This window comes from Medicago sativa, chromosome 5 (assembly GCF_051527215.1).
Source record: "Medicago sativa cultivar Bolivia chromosome 5, Bolivia_mono, whole genome shotgun sequence".
NCBI classification, from domain to species: domain Eukaryota; kingdom Viridiplantae; phylum Streptophyta; class Magnoliopsida; order Fabales; family Fabaceae; genus Medicago; species Medicago sativa.
In genome coordinates, this window is record NC_140753.1 from 38,047,602 (window position 1) to 38,069,495 (window position 21,894).

The following is a 21,894-nucleotide window of genomic DNA, read 5'->3' on the forward strand; positions in this document are numbered from 1 at the left end:
GAACTATTACATGTTTCGATTCAATAAGGCTAGGCCACTTTATGCCCTTTTTATTGAAAGAAAAAGGGTTAAAAACGAGGGAATTCCGTAAATTAACAAGGAAATTCACTTAACCCCCATTTCGGCCGTTTTTGAAAACTCTAGAATCAACCATTGAAGTCGTAGATATGCTTGTTAGATTTAATAGGAACTATTACATGCTTCAATTCAATAAGGGTAGGCCACTTTATGCCCTTTTTAGTGAAAGAAAAATGGTCAAAAGACGAGTGAAATCCGTAAATTAGCATGGAAATTCACTTAACGCCCATTTCGGCCGTTTTTGAAAACTCTAGAATCAACCATTGAAGTCGTAGATATGCTTGTTAGATTTCCTAGGAACTATTACATGCTTCGATTTAATAAGTCTAGGCCACTTTATGCCCTTTTTAGTGAAAGAAAAAGGGTCAAAAACGAGTGAAATCCGTAAATTAACAAGGAAATTCACTTAACCCCCATTTCGGCCGTTTTTGAAAACTCTAAAATCAACTATGGAAGTCGTAGATATGCTTGTTAGAATTCCTAGGAACTATTACATGCTTCGATTCAATAAGGCTAGGCCACTTTATGCCCTTTTTAGTGAAAGAAAAAGGGTAAAAAACGAGTGAAATCCGTAAACTAACAAGGAAATTCACTTAACCCCCATTTTGGCCGTTTTTGAAAATTCTAAAATAAACCATGGAAGTCGTAGATATTCTAGTTAGATTTCCTAAGAACTATTACATGTTTCGATTCAATAAGGCTAGGCCACTTTATGCCCTTTTTATTGAAAGAAAAAGGGTCAAAAACGAGGGAATTCCGTAAATTAACAAGGAAATTCACTTAACCCCCATTTCGGCCGTTTTTGAAAACTCTAGAATCAACCATTGAAGTCGTAGATATGCTTGTTAGATTTCCTAGGAACAATTACATGCTTCAATTCAATAAGGGTAGGCCACTTTATGCCCTTTTTAGTGAAAGAAAAATGGTCAAAAGACGAGTGAAATCCGTAAATTAACAAGGAAATTCACTTAACCCCCATTTCGGCCGTTTTTGAAAACTCTAAAATCAACTATGGAAGTCGTAGATATGCTTGTTAGATTTCCTAGGAACTATTACATGCTTCGATTCAATAGGACTAGGCCACTTTATGCCCTTTTTATTGAAAGGAAAAGGGTCAAAAACGTGGGAATTCTGTAAATTAACAAGGAAATTCACTTAACCCCCATTTCAGCCGTTTTTGAAAACTCTAAAATCAACCATCGAAGTCTTAGATATGCTTGTTAGATTTCTTAAGAACTGTTACATGCTTCGATTCAATAAGGCTACGCCACTTTATGCCCTTTTTAGTGAAAGAAAAAAAGTCAAAAACGAGTGAAATCCGTAAATTAGCTTGGAAATTCACTTAACCCCCATTTCGACCGTTTTTGAAAACTCTAGAATCAACCATTGAAGTCGTAGATATGCTTGTTAGATTTCCTAGGAACTATTACATGCTTCGATTCAATAAGGGTAGGCCACTTTATGCCCTTTTTAGTGAAAGAAAAAGGGTCAAAAGACGAGTGAAATCCGTAAATTAACAAGGAAATTCACTTAACCCCCATTTCAGCCATTTTTGGAAACACTAAAATCAACCATGGAAGTCGTAGATATGCTTGTTAGATTTCCTAGGAACAATTACATGCTTCGATTCAATAGGACTAGGCCACTTTATGCCCTTTTTATTGAAAGGAAAAGGGTCAAAAACGAGGGAATTCCGTAAATTAACAAGGAAATTCACTTAACCCCCATTTCGGCCGTTTTTGAAAACTCTAAAATCAACCATCGAAGTCTTAGATATGCTTGTTAGATATCTTAAGAACTATTACATGCTTCGATTCAATAAGGCTAGGCCACTTTATGCCCTTTTTAGTGAAAGAAAAAAGGTCAAAAACGAGTGAAATCCGTAAATTAGCATGGAAATTCACTTAACCCCCATTTCGACCGTTTTTGAAAACTCTAGAATCAACCATTGAAGTCGTAGATATGCTTGTTAGATTTCCTAGGAACTATTACATGCTTCGATTCAATAAGGGTAGGCCACTTTATGCCCTTTTTAGTGAAAGAAAAAGGGTCAAAAGACGAGTGAAATCCGTAAATTAACAAGGAAATTCACTTAACCCCCATTTCGGCCATTTTTGGAAACACTAAAATCAACCATGGAAGTCGTAGATATGCTTGTTAGATTTCCTAGGAACTATTACATGCTTCGATTTAATAAGTCTAGGCCACTTTATGCCCTTTTTAGTGAAAGAAAAAGGGTCAAAAACGAGTGAAATCCGTAAATTAACAAGGAAATTCACTTAACCCCCATTTCGGCCGTTTTTGAAAACTCTAAAATCAACTATGGAAGTCGTAGATATGCTTGTTAGATTTCCTAGGAACTATTACATGCTTCGATTCAATAAGGCTAGGCCACTTTATGCCCTTTTTAGTGAAAGAAAAAGGGTAAAAAACGAGTGAAATCCGTAAACTAACAAGGAAATTCACTTAACCCCCATTTTGGCCGTTTTTGAAAATTCTAAAATAAACCATGGAAGTCGTAGATATTCTAGTTAGATTTCCTAAGAACTATTACATGTTTCGATTCAATAAGGCTAGGCCACTTTATGCCCTTTTTATTGAAAGAAAAAGGGTCAAAAACGAGGGAATTCCGTAAATTAACAAGGAAATTCACTTAACCCCCATTTCGGCCGTTTTTGAAAACTCTAGAATCAACCATTGAAGTCGTAGATATGCTTGTTAGATTTCCTAGGAACAATTACATGCTTCAATTCAATAAGGGTAGGCCACTTTATGCCCTTTTTAGTGAAAGAAAAATGGTCAAAAGACGAGTGAAATCCGTAAATTAACAAGGAAATTCACTTAACCCCCATTTCGGCCGTTTTTGAAAACTCTAAAATCAACTATGGAAGTCGTAGATATGCTTGTTAGATTTCCTAGGAACTATTACATGCTTCGATTCAATAGGACTAGGCCACTTTATGCCCTTTTTATTGAAAGGAAAAGGGTCAAAAACGAGGGAATTCTGTAAATTAACAAGGAAATTCACTTAACCCCCATTTCAGCCGTTTTTGAAAACTCTAAAATCAACCATCGAAGTCTTAGATATGCTTGTTAGATTTCTTAAGAACTGTTACATGCTTCGATTCAATAAGGCTACGCCACTTTATGCCCTTTTTAGTGAAAGAAAAAAAGTCAAAAACGAGTGAAATCCGTAAATTAGCTTGGAAATTCACTTAACCCCCATTTCGACCGTTTTTGAAAACTCTAGAATCAACCATTGAAGTCGTAGATATGCTTGTTAGATTTCCTAGGAACTATTACATGCTTCGATTCAATAAGGGTAGGCCACTTTATGCCCTTTTTAGTGAAAGAAAAAGGGTCAAAAGACGAGTGAAATCCGTAAATTAACAAGGAAATTCAATTAACCCCCATTTCAGCCATTTTTGGAAACACTAAAATCAACCATGGAAGTCGTAGATATGCTTGTTAGATTTCCTAGGAACAATTACATGCTTCGATTCAATAGGACTAGGCCACTTTATGCCCTTTTTATTGAAAGGAAAAGGGTCAAAAACGAGGGAATTCCGTAAATTAACAAGGAAATTCACTTAACCCCCATTTCGGCCGTTTTTGAAAACTCTAAAATCAACCATCGAAGTCTTAGATATGCTTGTTAGATATCTTAAGAACTATTACATGCTTCGATTCAATAAGGCTAGGCCACTTTATGCCCTTTTTAGTGAAAGAAAAAAAGTCAAAAACGAGTGAAATCCGTAAATTAGCATGGAAATTCACTTAACCCCCATTTCGACCGTTTTTGAAAACTCTAGAATCAACCATTGAAGTCGTAGATATGCTTGTTAGATTTCCTAGGAACTATTACATGCTTCGATTCAATAAGGGTAGGCCACTTTATGCCCTTTTTAGTGAAAGAAAAAGGGTCAAAAGACGAGTGAAATCCGTAAATTAACAAGGAAATTCACTTAACCCCCATTTCGGCCATTTTTGGAAACACTAAAATCAACCATGGAAGTCGTAGATATGCTTGTTAGATTTCCTAGGAACTATTACATGCTTCGATTTAATAAGTCTAGGCCACTTTATGCCCTTTTTAGTGAAAGAAAAAGGGTCAAAAACGAGTGAAATCCGTAAATTAACAAGGAAATTCACTTAACCCCCATTTCGGCCGTTTTTGAAAACTCTAAACTCAACTATGGAAGTCGTAGATATGCTTGTTAGATTTCCTAGGAACTATTACATGCTTCGATTCAATAAGGCTAGGCCACTTTATGCCCTTTTTAGTGAAAGAAAAAGGGTCAAAAACGAGTGAAATCCGTAAATTAACAAGGAAATTCACTTAACCCCCATTTCGGCCGTTTTTGAAAACTCTAAAATCAACTATGGAAGTCGTAGATATGCTTGTTAGATTTCCTAGGAACTATTACATGCTTCGATTCAATAAGGCTAGGCCACTTTATGCCCTTTTTAGTGAAAGAAAAAGGGTAAAAAACGAGTGAAATCCGTAAACTAACAAGGAAATTCACTTAACCCCCATTTTGGCCGTTTTTGAAAATTCTAAAATAAACCATGGAAGTCGTAGATATTCTAGTTAGATTTCCTAAGAACTATTACATGTTTCGATTCAATAAGGCTAGGCCACTTTATGCCCTTTTTATTGAAAGAAAAAGGGTCAAAAACGAGGGAATTCCGTAAATTAACAAGGAAATTCACTTAACCCCCATTTCGGCCGTTTTTGAAAACTCTAGAATCAACCATTGAAGTCGTAGATATGCTTGTTAGATTTCCTAGGAACAATTACATGCTTCAATTCAATAAGGGTAGGCCACTTTATGCCCTTTTTAGTGAAAGAAAAATGGTCAAAAGACGAGTGAAATCCGTAAATTAACAAGGAAATTCACTTAACCCCCATTTCGGCCGTTTTTGAAAACTCTAAAATCAACTATGGAAGTCGTAAATATGCTTGTTAGATTTCCTAGGAACTATTACATGCTTCGATTCAATAGGACTAGGCCACTTTATGCCCTTTTTATTGAAAGGAAAAGGGTCAAAAACGAGGGAATTCTGTAAATTAACAAGGAAATTCACTTAACCCCCATTTCAGCCGTTTTTGAAAACTCTAAAATCAACCATCGAAGTCTTAGATATGCTTGTTAGATTTCTTAAGAACTGTTACATGCTTCGATTCAATAAGGCTACGCCACTTTATGCCCTTTTTAGTGAAAGAAAAAAAGTCAAAAACGAGTGAAATCCGTAAATTAGCTTGGAAATTCACTTAACCCCCATTTCGACCGTTTTTGAAAACTCTAGAATCAACCATTGAAGTCGTAGATATGCTTGTTAGATTTCCTAGGAACTATTACATGCTTCGATTCAATAAGGGTAGGCCACTTTATGCCCTTTTTAGTGAAAGAAAAAGGGTCAAAAGACGAGTGAAATCCGTAAATTAACAAGGAAATTCACTTAACCCCCATTTCAGCCATTTTTGGAAACACTAAAATCAACCATGGAAGTCGTAGATATGCTTGTTAGATTTCCTAGGAACAATTACATGCTTCGATTCAATAGGACTAGGCCACTTTATGCCCTTTTTATTGAAAGGAAAAGGGTCAAAAACGAGGGAATTCCGTAAATTAACAAGGAAATTCACTTAACCCCCATTTCGGCCGTTTTTGAAAACTCTAAAATCAACCATCGAAGTCTTAGATATGCTTGTTAGATATCTTAAGAACTATTACATGCTTCGATTCAATAAGGCTAGGCCACTTTATGCCCTTTTTAGTGAAAGAAAAAAAGTCAAAAACGAGTGAAATCCGTAAATTAGCATGGAAATTCACTTAACCCCCATTTCGACCGTTTTTGAAAACTCTAGAATCAACCATTGAAGTCGTAGATATGCTTGTTAGATTTCCTAGGAACTATTACATGCTTCGATTCAATAAGGGTAGGCCACTTTATGCCCTTTTTAGTGAAAGAAAAAGGGTCAAAAGACGAGTGAAATCCGTAAATTAACAAGGAAATTCACTTAACCCCCATTTCGGCCATTTTTGGAAACACTAAAATCAACCATGGAAGTCGTAGATATGCTTGTTAGATTTCCTAGGAACTATTACATGCTTCGATTTAATAAGTCTAGGCCACTTTATGCCCTTTTTAGTGAAAGAAAAAGGGTCAAAAACGAGTGAAATCCGTAAATTAACAAGGAAATTCACTTAACCCCCATTTCGGCCGTTTTTGAAAACTCTAAACTCAACTATGGAAGTCGTAGATATGCTTGTTAGATTTCCTAGGAACTATTACATGCTTCGATTCAATAAGGCTAGGCCACTTTATGCCCTTTTTAGTGAAAGAAAAAGGGTCAAAAACGAGTGAAATCCGTAAATTAACAAGGAAATTCACTTAACCCCCATTTCGGCCGTTTTTGAAAACTCTAAAATCAACTATGGAAGTCGTAGATATGCTTGTTAGATTTCCTAGGAACTATTACATGCTTCGATTCAATAAGGCTAGGCCACTTTATGCCCTTTTTAGTGAAAGAAAAAGGGTAAAAAACGAGTGAAATCCGTAAACTAACAAGGAAATTCACTTAACCCCCATTTTGGCCGTTTTTGAAAATTCTAAAATAAACCATGGAAGTCGTAGATATTCTAGTTAGATTTCCTAAGAACTATTACATGTTTCGATTCAATAAGGCTAGGCCACTTTATGCCCTTTTTATTGAAAGAAAAAGGGTCAAAAACGAGGGAATTCCGTAAATTAACAAGGAAATTCACTTAACCCCCATTTCGGCCGTTTTTGAAAACTCTAGAATCAACCATTGAAGTCGTAGATATGCTTGTTAGATTTCCTAGGAACAATTACATGCTTCAATTCAATAAGGGTAGGCCACTTTATGCCCTTTTTAGTGAAAGAAAAATGGTCAAAAGACGAGTGAAATCCGTAAATTAACAAGGAAATTCACTTAACCCCCATTTCGGCCGTTTTTGAAAACTCTAAAATCAACTATGGAAGTCGTAAATATGCTTGTTAGATTTCCTAGGAACTATTACATGCTTCGATTCAATAGGACTAGGCCACTTTATGCCCTTTTTATTGAAAGGAAAAGGGTCAAAAACGAGGGAATTCTGTAAATTAACAAGGAAATTCACTTAACCCCCATTTCAGCCGTTTTTGAAAACTCTAAAATCAACCATCGAAGTCTTAGATATGCTTGTTAGATTTCTTAAGAACTGTTACATGCTTCGATTCAATAAGGCTACGCCACTTTATGCCCTTTTTAGTGAAAGAAAAAAAGTCAAAAACGAGTGAAATCCGTAAATTAGCTTGGAAATTCACTTAACCCCCATTTCGACCGTTTTTGAAAACTCTAGAATCAACCATTGAAGTCGTAGATATGCTTGTTAGATTTCCTAGGAACTATTACATGCTTCGATTCAATAAGGGTAGGCCACTTTATGCCCTTTTTAGTGAAAGAAAAAGGGTCAAAAGACGAGTGAAATCCGTAAATTAACAAGGAAATTCACTTAACCCCCATTTCAGCCATTTTTGGAAACACTAAAATCAACCATGGAAGTCGTAGATATGCTTGTTAGATTTCCTAGGAACAATTACATGCTTCGATTCAATAGGACTAGGCCACTTTATGCCCTTTTTATTGAAAGGAAAAGGGTCAAAAACGAGGGAATTCCGTAAATTAACAAGGAAATTCACTTAACCCCCATTTCGGCCGTTTTTGAAAACTCTAAAATCAACCATCGAAGTCTTAGATATGCTTGTTAGATATCTTAAGAACTATTACATGCTTCGATTCAATAAGGCTAGGCCACTTTATGCCCTTTTTAGTGAAAGAAAAAAAGTCAAAAACGAGTGAAATCCGTAAATTAGCATGGAAATTCACTTAACCCCCATTTCGACCGTTTTTGAAAACTCTAGAATCAACCATTGAAGTCGTAGATATGCTTGTTAGATTTCCTAGGAACTATTACATGCTTCGATTCAATAAGGGTAGGCCACTTTATGCCCTTTTTAGTGAAAGAAAAAGGGTCAAAAGACGAGTGAAATCCGTAAATTAACAAGGAAATTCACTTAACCCCCATTTCGGCCATTTTTGGAAACACTAAAATCAACCATGGAAGTCGTAGATATGCTTGTTAGATTTCCTAGGAACTATTACATGCTTCGATTTAATAAGTCTAGGCCACTTTATGCCCTTTTTAGTGAAAGAAAAAGGGTCAAAAACGAGTGAAATCCGTAAATTAACAAGGAAATTCACTTAACCCCCATTTCGGCCGTTTTTGAAAACTCTAAAATCAACTATGGAAGTCGTAGATATGCTTGTTAGATTTCCTAGGAACTGTTACATGCTTCGATTCAATAAGGCTAGGCCACTTTATGCCCTTTTTAGTGAAAGAAAAAGGGTAAAAAACGAGTGAAATCCGTAAACTAACAAGGAAATTCACTTAACCCCCATTTTGGCCGTTTTTGAAAATTCTAAAATAAACCATGGAAGTCGTAGATATTCTAGTTAGATTTCCTAAGAACTATTACATGTTTCGATTCAATAAGGCTAGGCCACTTTATGCCCTTTTTATTGAAAGAAAAAGGGTCAAAAACGAGGGAATTCCGTAAATTAACAAGGAAATTCACTTAACCCCCATTTCGGCCGTTTTTGAAAACTCTAGAATCAACCATTGAAGTCGTAGATATGCTTGTTAGATTTCCTAGGAACAATTACATGCTTCAATTCAATAAGGGTAGGCCACTTTATGCCCTTTTTAGTGAAAGAAAAATGGTCAAAAGACGAGTGAAATCCGTAAATTAACAAGGAAATTCACTTAACCCCCATTTCGGCCGTTTTTGAAAACTCTAAAATCAACTATGGAAGTCGTAGATATGCTTGTTAGATTTCCTAGGAACTATTACATGCTTCGATTCAATAGGACTAGGCCACTTTATGCCCTTTTTATTGAAAGGAAAAGGGTCAAAAACGAGGGAATTCTGTAAATTAACAAGGAAATTCACTTAACCCCCATTTCAGCCGTTTTTGAAAACTCTAAAATCAACCATCGAAGTCTTAGATATGCTTGTTAGATTTCTTAAGAACTGTTACATGCTTCGATTCAATAAGGCTACGCCACTTTATGCCCTTTTTAGTGAAAGAAAAAAAGTCAAAAACGGGTGAAATCCGTAAATTAGCTTGGAAATTCACTTAACCCCCATTTCGACCGTTTTTGAAAACTCTAGAATCAACCATTGAAGTCGTAGATATGCTTGTTAGATTTCCTAGGAACTATTACATGCTTCGATTCAATAAGGGTAGGCCACTTTATGCCCTTTTTAGTGAAAGAAAAAGGGTCAAAAGACGAGTGAAATCCGTAAATTAACAAGGAAATTCACTTAACCCCCATTTCGGCCATTTTTGGAAACACTAAAATCAACCATGGAAGTCGTAGATATGCTTGTTAGATTTCCTAGGAACTATTACATGCTTCGATTTAATAAGTCTAGGCCACTTTATGCCCTTTTTAGTGAAAGAAAAAGGGTCAAAAACGAGTGAAATCCGTAAATTAACAAGGAAATTCACTTAACCCCCATTTCGGCCGTTTTTGAAAACTCTAAAATCAACTATGGAAGTCGTAGATATGCTTGTTAGATTTCCTAGGAACTGTTACATGCTTCGATTCAATAAGGCTAGGCCACTTTATGCCCTTTTTAGTGAAAGAAAAAGGGTAAAAAACGAGTGAAATCCGTAAACTAACAAGGAAATTCACTTAACCCCCATTTTGGCCGTTTTTGAAAATTCTAAAATAAACCATGGAAGTCGTAGATATTCTAGTTAGATTTCCTAAGAACTATTACATGTTTCGATTCAATAAGGCTAGGCCACTTTATGCCCTTTTTATTGAAAGAAAAAGGGTCAAAAACGAGGGAATTCCGTAAATTAACAAGGAAATTCACTTAACCCCCATTTCGGCCGTTTTTGAAAACTCTAGAATCAACCATTGAAGTCGTAGATATGCTTGTTAGATTTCCTAGGAACAATTACATGCTTCAATTCAATAAGGGTAGGCCACTTTATGCCCTTTTTAGTGAAAGAAAAATGGTCAAAAGACGAGTGAAATCCGTAAATTAACAAGGAAATTCACTTAACCCCCATTTCGGCCGTTTTTGAAAACTCTAAAATCAACTATGGAAGTCGTAGATATGCTTGTTAGATTTCCTAGGAACTATTACATGCTTCGATTCAATAGGACTAGGCCACTTTATGCCCTTTTTATTGAAAGGAAAAGGGTCAAAAACGAGGGAATTCTGTAAATTAACAAGGAAATTCACTTAACCCCCATTTCAGCCGTTTTTGAAAACTCTAAAATCAACCATCGAAGTCTTAGATATGCTTGTTAGATTTCTTAAGAACTGTTACATGCTTCGATTCAATAAGGCTACGCCACTTTATGCCCTTTTTAGTGAAAGAAAAAAAGTCAAAAACGAGTGAAATCCGTAAATTAGCTTGGAAATTCACTTAACCCCCATTTCGACCGTTTTTGAAAACTCTAGAATCAACCATTGAAGTCGTAGATATGCTTGTTAGATTTCCTAGGAACTATTACATGCTTCAATTCAATAAGGGTAGGCCACTTTATGCCCTTTTTAGTGAAAGAAAAATGGTCAAAAGACGAGTGAAATCCGTAAATTAACAAGGAAATTCACTTAACCCCCATTTCGGCCGTTTTTGAAAACTCTAAAATCAACTATGGAAGTCGTAGATATGCTTGTTAGATTTCCTAGGAACTGATGAGTGTCACGGAGCCGTCGGAAGCAACTATGTATATTTTGGTGGAAAAGACTCAAAAATGAAGAAATGGAATGAAGACAGGGGCGCCACACTCTTCCTAATCCAAGAAAGATTGATAAGCCGGTGGATGCGAGGATCGCCACAAGAAAAGTGATTCCTTGATAAGATCAAGTCATGGTTCAATCCAGAACCAAAAAGAAGCAAAGCTTCACAACACACAAAGTGTATTTTTTTACTCAAAATTCTACTTGTTTTATTTCATTGAGAAACTTACAATTTATAGAGCATTTGTCACAAGTATTGGGTTTGAAATAATAAAATATTAAATCAAACCTGAAAATAAAATCCTAATAAAACCAGCCATTTCCTAATTTCATATAAGACAATCAGCCTTACAATTATTAATTAAAATAAAGCAATAAAATTGTTCTTTGGGGATTTAACGTGACTAGCTTCTTTTCTTCATTTCCAATTGATAAAAGCTAGCCCAAACAAATTCTAAAACTGCTGCAAGCTGCCTCCTTTAATTGTAATTACTATCAAGCTGCCTCTCTTCAATTTTAAAACCGTTACTTTACCATGGGATACATCTGACCATTGGCCTTTGAGTGCTAAGAGTTTGAATCAGCAACTATGTAAATTTATCTCCACTTGATGAGCTAGTGAATCTTCAGCCCACTCCAAAACTATCAAGGAACGTAAGTTGCATGGACCTATTATTGAAATATCAACCTTATTCCAAACAAAGATGAAATATTGAACATAATTAAATATATCCAATCTGAAGCAAGATGACATGTCTTTTTCATGCATAAAAAGTATCCATGGAGTGTGCAACACATAATGCTAATATTTTTTTTATAGAATTCCTTCCACATGCTTAATGAACTAATGATCTCATCAGGAACTATTACATGCTTCGATTCAATAGGACTAGGCCACTTTATGCCCTTTTTATTGAAAGGAAAAGGGTCAAAAACGAGGGAATTCTGTAAATTAACAAGGAAATTCACTTAACCCCCATTTCAGCCGTTTTTGAAAACTCTAAAATCAACCTTCGAAGTCTTAGATATGCTTGTTAGATTTCTTAAGAACTGTTACATGCTTCGATTCAATAAGGCTAGGCCACTTTATGCCCTTTTTAGTGAAAGAAAAAAAGTCAAAAACGAGTGAAATCCGTAAATTAGCATGGAAATTCACTTAACCCCCATTTCGACCGTTTTTGAAAACTCTAGAATCAACCATTGAAGTCGTAGATATGCTTGTTAGATTTCCTAGGAACTATTACATGCTTCGATTCAATAAGGGTAGGCCGCTTTATGCCCTTTTTAGTGAAAGAAAAAGGGTCAAAAGACGAGTGAAATCCGTAAATTAACAAGGAAATTCACTTAACCCCCATTTCGGCCATTTTTGGAAACACTAAAATCAACCATGGAAGTCGTAGATATGCTTGTTAGATTTCCTAGGAACTATTACATGCTTCGATTCAATAGGACTAGGCCACTTTATGCCCTTTTTATTGAAAGGAAAAGGGTCAAAAACGAGGGAATTCTGTAAATTAACAAGGAAATTCACTTAACCCCCATTTCAGCCGTTTTTGAAAACTCTAAAATCAACCATCGAAGTCTTAGATATGCTTGTTAGATTTCTTAAGAACTGTTACATGCTTCGATTCAATAAGGCTAGGCCACTTTATGCCCTTTTTAGTGAAAGAAAAAAAGTCAAAAACGAGTGAAATCCGTAAATTAGCATGGAAATTCACTTAACCCCCATTTCGACCGTTTTTGAAAACTCTAGAATCAACCATTGAAGTCGTAGATATGCTTGTTAGATTTCCTAGGAACTATTACATGCTTCGATTCAATAAGGGTAGGCCACTTTATGCCCTTTTTAGTGAAAGAAAAAGGGTCAAAAGACGAGTGAAATCCGTAAATTAACAAGGAAATTCACTTAACCCCCATTTCGGCCATTTTTGGAAACACTAAAATCAACCATGGAAGTCGTAGATATGCTTGTTAGATTTCCTAGGAACTATTACATGCTTCGATTCAATTGGACTAGGCCACTTTATGCCCTTTTTATTGAAAGGAAAAGGGTCAAAAACGAGGGAATTCCGTAAATTAACAAGGAAATTCACTTAACCCCCATTTCGGCCGTTTTTGAAAACTCTAAAATCAACCATCGAAGTCTTAGATATGCTTGTTAGATATCTTAAGAACTATTACATGCTTCGATTCAATAAGGCTAGGCCACTTTATGCCCTTTTTAGTGAAAGAAAAAAAGTCAAAAACTAGTGAAATCCGTAAATTAGCATGGAAATTCACTTAACCCCCATTTCGACCGTTTTTGAAAACTCTAGAATCAACCATTGAAGTCGTAGATATGCTTGTTAGATTTCCTAGGAACTATTACATGCTTCGATTCAATAAGGGTAGGCCACTTTATGCCCTTTTTAGTGAAAGAAAAAGGGTCAAAAGACGAGTGAAATCCGTAAATTAACAAGGAAATTCACTTAACCCCCATTTCGGCCATTTTTGGAAACACTAAAATCAACCATGGAAGTCGTAGATATGCTTGTTAGATGATGTGATCCTAAGACGTTCTCCCTTTACAAGAATAATAAAGTCATTATGGAATAAAAGAATCAAATTATTTTTGGTTCAAATTGTTATTTTCGCAGGTCATTATGTATCTGTCTTGTATTCATCATATCTAGAGCTCTGCAACTCCGATTGAGGTGATCTTTGAAGTGTTGGAAAGGTTACAAAATTATCTACATTTCATATGTTGGAGTCAGAAGAAAAATCGGCATATATCAAGGTGTAAAATGGGATTAAAGTGTAGGACGTGATTAAATGAAGGAGCTGAAGCAAAAGAGGTGAAACACTTAATTTGAGTAGTTGAAGAGCATAATGTGGAGGAGAGAGGACGCTGCAAATTGTCCAAAAGTAACAGCCATGAGTGTGTAACTTCAAGAATTAATTCAGCCACCTTAAATCAAAACCAATAAATTTGTAACCTTACCTTGCAATAATTAGCCACATAAGAGTTATTTCATTAAACTTGATATAATTGTAAGCTTTTCAGCATTCTAGCCTATTACCTATATAAAGGGGGCGAAAATAATGAAATAAGATATGTAGAATTTTGATATAAAAAATACACTATGTGTGTTTTTGAGCAATTGCTCTTTGGTTCTGGATTGGACCAATTTTGATCATATCAAGAATCCTTTCTTGTGGTGATCCTCAATCCCATAGACTTATCACTTTCTTGGATTAGAGAGTGTGGCGTCCCTTTCTTTCCATTCCATTTCTCCATTTTATCTACAAAATCTGTTTGGGTCAAAATTCTGCCAGTTATCCATTTTAGCCCAAATATCCATTTTTCATTCTGTTTTATTGCATTTTGAGTCACAAAAATTTTAAAGTTCAAATTATCAAATCAATTTCGTGAGTTTGGAGGAAAAATGATCATTTTTGGAATATCTGTCCTTCATCAAGTGGTATTCAGAGCACGGTTTCGTTTGGGAAAAAAAAATTTGTTTCAGTTTTGAAATCAGTTTCCATTGTTATCATTTCTTTTCTTCATTTTAATCCATCTTTGTTTGTTAGAAAAAAAATGGAAAGATATTGTGACAAAAAAATCAAAGTTCCATTTTTTCGAGGTCAAAGAGATCCGGATGCATATTTAGAGTGGGAAACAAAAATCGAACAATTTTTTCAATGCAACACTTACTCTAATGTTCAAAAAGTGCAGGTTGCAGCTCTTGAATTTAAAGATTATGCATTGGTGTGGTGGGATCAAACTATCAAGGAAAGAAGGAGGTATGGAGATCCACCCATTGAAACTTGGGAGGAAATGAAAAGAATGATGAGGAGGCGTTATGCACCTTCTTATCATCTTAGAGAAATTCAAAGAAAGAAGATGGAAAAGATAGAAGGTGAAAAAATATTGCAAAGAGAAAGGGAAAGAGAAAATAGAAAGAAGGAAATGATGGAAAGGATTGATAGAGGAATGGCTGATATCGCTAAAATACTAGAGGAAAATCTATTTCAAATCCAAAATGATTATAAAAAAGAGATAGAAGAAAAAGAAAGTCATGAGCAAGAAGTGAAAAGGAAGGAAAGAGAAGAGACAAAAGAAAGTGATGAAAAAGAAGTAGAGGAAAAAGGAGAAGAAAAGGAGAATGAGAAGGAAAAGGAAGAGAAAAATGTTGGGAAGTTTTGGCCTACTATTACATTAGTACCTTCTTCTAAGTTGGTTTGTGTTTTCAAATGTTGGGATTCTTCTTCTAATATTGTTCAATCTCCTAACATTTCTTCTTTATGTTATGAAGGAAACAAAGTCAATGAAGAAATTTTTTCTCAACAAGTGGAAGGAAATTATGAGATTCGGAACGAAGATTATGTCCACGAATCAAAAGGGAATGAAAAACAAACAAATTCTTCCAATAAAAGTGAAGTGCTCTTTAAATTTAAAGTTACATGTGATGAATTCAATATATTTGTTTTTGACCCAGGAGGTATTCAAGCTATAAATTCGAGGTCGAATTCTCTTGAAGAGGGAGAGTATGATGTGATCCTAAGACGTTCTCCCTTTACAAGAATAATAAAGTCATTATGGAATAAAAGAATCAAATTATTTTTGGTTCAAATTGTTATTTTCGCAGGTCATTATGTATCTGTCTTGTATTCATCATATCTAGAGCTCTGCAACTCCGATTGAGGTGATCTTTGAAGTGTTGGAAAGGTTACAAAATTATCTACATTTCATATGTTGGAGTCAGAAGAAAAATCGGCATATATCAAGGTGTAAAATGGGATTAAAGTGTAGGACGTGATTAAATGAAGGAGCTGAAGCAAAAGAGGTGAAACACTTAATTTGAGTAGTTGAAGAGCATAATGTGGAGGAGAGAGGACGCTGCAAATTGTCCAAAAGTAACAGCCATGAGTGTGTAACTTCAAGAATTAATTCAGCCACCTTAAATCAAAACCAATAAATTTGTAACCTTACCTTGCAATAATTAGCCACATAAGAGTTATTTCATTAAACTTGATATAATTGTAAGCTTTTCAGCATTCTAGCCTATTACCTATATAAAGGGGGCGAAAATAATGAAATAAGATATGTAGAATTTTGATATAAAAAATACACTTTGTGTGTTGTGAAGCTTTGCTTCTTTTTGGTTCTGGATTGAACCATGACTTGATCTTATCAAGGAATCACTTTTCTTGTGGCGATCCTCGCATCCACCGGCTTATCAATCTTTCTTGGATTAGGAAGAGTGTGGCGCCCCTGTCTCCATTCCATTTCTTCATTTTTGAGTCTTTTCCATCAAAATATTCATAGTTGTTTTCGACGGCTTCGTGATCCTTATCATTAGATTTCCTAGGAACTATTACATGCTTCGATTTAATAAGTCTAGGCCACTTTATGCCCTTTTTAGTGAAAGAAAAAGGGTCAAAAACGAGTGAAATCCGTAAATTAACAAGGAAATTCACTTAACCCCCATTTCGGCCGTTTTTGAAAACTCTAAAATCAACTATGGAAGTCGTAGATATGCTTGTTAGATTTCCTAGGAACTATTACATGCTTCGATTCAATAAGGCTAGGCCACTTTATGCCCTTTTTAGTGAAAGAAAAAGGGTAAAAAACGAGTGAAATCCGTAAACTAACAAGGAAATTCACTTAACCCCCATTTTGGCCGTTTTTGAAAATTCTAAAATAAACCATGGAAGTCGTAGATATTCTAGTTAGATTTCCTAAGAACTATTACATGTTTCGATTCAATAAGGCTAGGCCACTTTATGCCCTTTTTATTGAAAGAAAAAGGGTCAAAAACGAGGGAATTCCGTAAATTAACAAGGAAATTCACTTAACCCCCATTTCGGCCGTTTTTGAAAACTCTAGAATCAACCATTGAAGTCGTAGATATGCTTGTTAGATTTCCTAGGAACTATTACATGCTTCAATTCAATAAGGGTAGGCCACTTTATGCCCTTTTTAGTGAAAGAAAAATGGTCAAAAGACGAGTGAAATCCGTAAATTAACAAGGAAATTCACTTAACCCCCATTTCGGCCGTTTTTGAAAACTCTAAAATCAACTATGGAAGTCGTAGATATGCTTGTTAGATTTCCTAGGAACTATTACATGCTTCGATTCAATAGGACTAGGCCACTTTATGCCCTTTTTATTGAAAGGAAAAGGGTCAAAAACGAGGGAATTCCGTAAATTAACAAGGAAATTCACTTAACCCCCATTTCAGCCGTTTTTGAAAACTCTAAAATCAACCTTCGAAGTCTTAGATATGCTTGTTAGATTTCTTAAGAACTGTTACATGCTTCGATTCAATAAGGCTAGGCCACTTTATGCCCTTTTTAGTGAAAGAAAAAAAGTCAAAAACGAGTGAAATCCGTAAATTAGCATGGAAATTCACTTAACCCCTATTTCGACCGTTTTTGAAAACTCTAGAATCAACCATTGAAGTCGTAGATATGCTTGTTAGATTTCCTAGGAACTATTACATGCTTCGATTCAATAAGGGTAGGCCACTTTATGCCCTTTTTAGTGAAAGAAAAAGGGTCAAAAGACGAGTGAAATCCGTAAATTAACAAGGAAATTCACTTAACCCCCATTTCGGCCATTTTTGGAAACACTAAAATCAACCATGGAAGTCGTAGATATGCTTGTTAGATTTCCTAGGAACTATTACATGCTTCGATTCAATTGGACTAGGCCACTTTATGCCCTTTTTATTGAAAGGAAAAGGGTCAAAAACGAGGGAATTCCGTAAATTAACAAGGAAATTCACTTAACCCCCATTTCGGCCGTTTTTGAAAACTCTAAAATCAACCATCGAAGTCTTAGATATGCTTGTTAGATATCTTAAGAACTATTACATGCTTCGATTCAATAAGGCTAGGCCACTTTATGCCCTTTTTAGTGAAAGAAAAAAAGTCAAAAACTAGTGAAATCCGTAAATTAGCATGGAAATTCACTTAACCCCCATTTCGACCGTTTTTGAAAACTCTAGAATCAACCATTGAAGTCGTAGATATGCTTGTTAGATTTCCTAGGAACTATTACATGCTTCGATTCAATAAGGGTAGGCCACTTTATGCCCTTTTTAGTGAAAGAAAAAGGGTCAAAAGACGAGTGAAATCCGTAAATTAACAAGGAAATTCACTTAACCCCCATTTCGGCCATTTTTGGAAACACTAAAATCAACCATGGAAGTCGTAGATATGCTTGTTAGATTTCCTAGGAACTATTACATGCTTCGATTTAATAAGTCTAGGCCACTTTATGCCCTTTTTAGTGAAAGAAAAAGGGTCAAAAACGAGTGAAATCCGTAAATTAACAAGGAAATTCACTTAACCCCCATTTCGGCCGTTTTTAAAAACTCTAAAATCAACTATGGAAGTCGTAGATATGCTTGTTAGATTTCCTAGGAACTATTACATGCTTCGATTCAATAAGGCTAGGCCACTTTATGCCCTTTTTAGTGAAAGAAAAAGGGTAAAAAACGAGTGAAATCCGTAAACTAACAAGGAAATTCACTTAACCCCCATTTTGGCCGTTTTTGAAAATTCTAAAATAAACCATGGAAGTCGTAGATATTCTAGTTAGATTTCCTAAGAACTATTACATGTTTCGATTCAATAAGGCTAGGCCACTTTATGCCCTTTTTATTGAAAGAAAAAGGGTCAAAAACGAGGGAATTCCGTAAATTAACAAGGAAATTCACTTAACCCCCATTTCGGCCGTTTTTGAAAACTCTAGAATCAACCATTGAAGTCGTAGATATGCTTGTTAGATTTCCTAGGAACTATTACATGCTTCAATTCAATAAGGGTAGGCCACTTTATGCCCTTTTTAGTGAAAGAAAAATGGTCAAAAGACGAGTGAAATCCGTAAATTAACAAGGAAATTCACTTAACCCCCATTTCGGCCGTTTTTGAAAACTCTAAAATCAACTATGGAAGTCGTAGATATGCTTGTTAGATTTCCTAGGAACTATTACATGCTTCGATTCAATAGGACTAGGCCACTTTATGCCCTTTTTATTGAAAGGAAAAGGGTCAAAAACGAGGGAATTCCGTAAATTAACAAGGAAATTCACTTAACCCCCATTTCAGCCGTTTTTGAAAACTCTAAAATCAACCTTCGAAGTCTTAGATATGCTTGTTAGATTTCTTAAGAACTGTTACATGCTTCGATTCAATAAGGCTAGGCCACTTTATGCCCTTTTTAGTGAAAGAAAAAAAGTCAAAAACGAGTGAAATCCGTAAATTAGCATGGAAATTCACTTAACCCCCATTTCGACCGTTTTTGAAAACTCTAGAATCAACCATTGAAGTCGTAGATATGCTTGTTAGATTTCCTAGGAACTATTACATGCTTCGATTCAATAAGGGTAGGCCACTTTATGCCCTTTTTAGTGAAAGAAAAAGGGTCAAAAGACGAGTGAAATCCGTAAATTAACAAGGAAATTCACTTAACCCCCATTTCGGCCATTTTTGGAAACACTAAAATCAACCATGGAAGTCGTAGATATGCTTGTTAGATTTCCTAGGAACTATTACATGCTTCTATTTAATAAGTCTAGGCCACTTTATGTCCTTTTTAGTGAAAGAAAAAGGGTCAAAAACGAGTGAAATCCGTAAATTAACAAGGAAATTCACTTAACCCCCATTTCGGCCGTTTTTGAAAACTCTAAAATCAACTATGGAAGTCGTAGATATGCTTGTTAGATTTCCTAGGAACTATTACATGCTTCGATTCAATAAGGCTAGGCCACTTTATGCCCTTTTTAGTGAAAGAAAAAGGGTAAAAAACGAGTGAAATCCGTAAACTAACAAGGAAATTCACTTAACCCCCATTTTGGCCGTTTTTGAAAATTCTAAAATAAACCATGGAAGTCGTAGATATTCTAGTTAGATTTCCTAAGAACTATTACATGTTTCGATTCAATAAGGCTAGGCCACTTTATGCCCTTTTTATTGAAAGAAAAAGGGTCAAAAACGAGGGAATTCCGTAAATTAACAAGGAAATTCACTTAACCCCCATTTCGGCCGTTTTTGAAAACTCTAGAATCAACCATTGAAGTCGTAGATATGCTTGTTAGATTTCCTAGGAACTATTACATGCTTCAATTCAATAAGGGTAGGCCACTTTATGCCCTTTTTAGTGAAAGAAAAATGGTCAAAAGACGAGTGAAATCCGTAAATTAACAAGGAAATTCACTTAACCCCCATTTCGGCCGTTTTTGAAAACTCTAAAATCAACTATGGAAGTCGTAGATATGCTTGTTAGATTTCCTAGGAACTATTACATGCTTCGATTCAATAGGACTAGGCCACTTTATGCCCTTTTTATTGAAAGGAAAAGGGTCAAAAACGAGGGAATTCCGTAAATTAACAAGGAAATTCACTTAACCCCCATTTCAGCCGTTTTTGAAAACTCTAAAATCAACCTTCGAAGTCTTAGATATGCTTGTTAGATTTCTTAAGAACTGTTACATGCTTCGATTCAATAAGGCTAGGCCACTTTATGCCCTTTTTAGTGAAAGAAAAAAAGTCAAAAACGAGTGAAATCCGTAAATTAGCATGGAAATTCACTTAACCCCCATTTCGACCGTTTTTGAAAACTCTAGAATCAACCATTGAAGTCGTAGATATGCTTGTTAGATTTCCTAGGAACTATTACATGCTTCGATTCAATAAGGGTAGGCCACTTTATGCCCTTTTTAGTGAAAGAAAAAGGGTCAAAAGACGAGTGAAATCCGTAAATTAACAAGGAAATTCACTTAACCCCCATTTCGGCCATTTTTGGAAACACTAAAATCAACCATGGAAGTCGTAGATATGCTTGTTAGATTTCCTAGGAACTATTACATGCTTCGATTCAATTGGACTAGGCCACTTTATGCCCTTTTTATTGAAAGGAAAAGGGTCAAAAACGAGGGAATTCCGTAAATTAACAAGGAAATTCACTTAACCCCCATTTCGGCCGTTTTTGAAAACTCTAAAATCAACCATCGAAGTCTTAGATATGCTTGTTAGATATCTTAAGAACTATTACATGCTTCGATTCAATAAGGCTAGGCCACTTTATGCCCTTTTTAGTGAAAGAAAAAAAGTCAAAAACTAGTGAAATCCGTAAATTAGCATGGAAATTCACTTAACCCCCATTTCGACCGTTTTTGAAAACTCTAGAATCAACCATTGAAGTCGTAGATATGCTTGTTAGATTTCCTAGGAACTATTACATGCTTCGATTCAATAAGGGTAGGCCACTTTATGCCCTTTTTAGTGAAAGAAAAAGGGTCAAAAGACGAGTGAAATCCGTAAATTAACAAGGAAATTCACTTAAACCCCATTTCGGCCATTTTTGGAAACACTAAAATCAACCATGGAAGTCGTAGATATGCTTGTTAGATTTCCTAGGAACTATTACATGCTTCAATTTAATAAGTCTAGGCCACTTTATGCCCTTTTTAGTGAAAGAAAAAGGGTCAAAAACGAGTGAAATCCGTAAATTAACAAGGAAATTCACTTAACCCCCATTTCGGCCGTTTTTGAAAACTCTAAAATCAACTATGGAAGTCGTAGATATGCTTGTTAGATTTCCTAGGAACTATTACATGCTTCGATTCAATAAGGCTAGGCCACTTTATGCCCTTTTTAGTGAAAGAAAAAGGGTAAAAAACGAGTGAAATCCGTAAACTAACAAGGAAATTCACTTAACCCCCATTTTGGCCGTTTTTGAAAATTCTAAAATAAACCATGGAAGTCGTAGATATTCTAGTTAGATTTCCTAAGAACTATTACATGTTTCGATTCAATAAGGCTAGGCCACTTTATGCCCTTTTTATTGAAAGAAAAAGGGTCAAAAACGAGGGAATTCCGTAAATTAACAAGGAAATTCACTTAACCCCCATTTCGGCCGTTTTTGAAAACTCTAGAATCAACCATTGAAGTCGTAGATATGCTTGTTAGATTTCCTAGGAACTATTACA